Source organism: Odontomachus brunneus, unplaced genomic scaffold, assembly GCF_010583005.1.
Source record: "Odontomachus brunneus isolate Ranch 3 - 2012 unplaced genomic scaffold, Obru_v1 Obru_scaffold_275, whole genome shotgun sequence".
Classification (NCBI taxonomy): domain Eukaryota; kingdom Metazoa; phylum Arthropoda; class Insecta; order Hymenoptera; family Formicidae; genus Odontomachus; species Odontomachus brunneus.
In genome coordinates this window covers 26,986-28,472 of record NW_022639725.1, presented here as the reverse complement: position 1 = coordinate 28,472, position 1,487 = coordinate 26,986, and positions in this window count along the sequence as shown.

The following is a 1,487-nucleotide window of genomic DNA, read 5'->3' as shown; positions in this document are numbered from 1 at the left end:
TCTCTCTGCAAATATATATCTTTATTCTCTGCCTATTATTATTATTATTATTATTCAATTAATATTATATTAAATATTATAATTCATTTTTTATTCCACTGCTACTTAAAACTTTCAAGTCATATATATTACAAGGCTCGTCAAATAATTTATTTCCCATTCACAATAAAATATAATATAAAATTACTTCATTTTTACACTATATTACTACACTAATAAATAATTTCCTCTTGATGCACGGTTCTCTACCAGCCCAGGCTATTGTCGGTGTATGCAGGCAGGCCTAAAACAAAAACGAGAACATAACGTTTTTTGTGTCTGAGCGGTCACGAAGGACGTTACACAATAAACTATAAGAGATTTACTACAGTCAATACATACTATATTTTATTTTAGTCTTACGATTATTATAATCACTTGGCAACACTTAGCTTTTGAATATTTAATACTGTAGAACTATTCTAGCGTAAATACCAGTCTCACCACCTCTTTGGTATTCGCTCTCATCTCCCATATCAAGTTACAACATATCCTCTTTAAGGGCGACTTTACTAATCCCTATCCAGCCTTACCTCGCGTATATCCTTTGGAGTCTAGGCTTCTCAGACCAAACTGTCTCACGAAGACCTATTATACACTACAATTTTATATATCACATGTAACGTCCCAGCCCCATAAAACTTCAGTTTTTCGCGATTACTACGATATTTAAACTGCGCGATAACCAGAGGCCGATTTGTGCTGACCTGAGACATAGAACGCCGTATGAACCAGATAGTATACTTAATTACTTCAAAGCGCTATATGAGAAGTCACGATATTGGTAGACAAGGACGGAATATATTTTAGGCAAATTGATTCGCAGTAGAAATAATTAAGAATTCAAAAAGTACATTAAAGATATCAATCCAAAGTCCAAGATATCATCAGCTCCCATAGAATAAACTCTAATTAGTTAATATAAGTTTTATTGTATTTAGAAACGAGGAATCTTACTAATTCACTCGTCAAAAACGGCCAAGGATAAAATCAGACTATTATAGAAATGAAGTATTCATATAACCACTCAAAAGGCCATACATGACGAAGGAATTGGTAGGAAACTCAAATAATATAGAATATTCGCATAGCGAACTCGCTAGGACACGAACAAACGCGTTTAGCATGATATCATCGCGTCGCTATGCATCACGCCACCGTACATCACGTCATCCGGCCACCCGCACACAGTACCGAGAAGCTGAAGAGCGGTGGAATCCCTTTGGAAAAGACCGACTCGGGACCACCATGCCACTCTGAAATTCGGCGCTGCAGCCCGACCGCCGTCGGAAGCCGCCGGAATCGAACGAAGCCCCGTCCGAGGCCCTATAAAAGCCAGGCCCCCAGCGCGCCCGCAGCAGTTCCTCAATATTTTTTCGATAGTGTAACGGAATACACACCCACCGGACAGTAAATTCCTTTTTTTTTCCCCTTCTCGTATAGTGTCA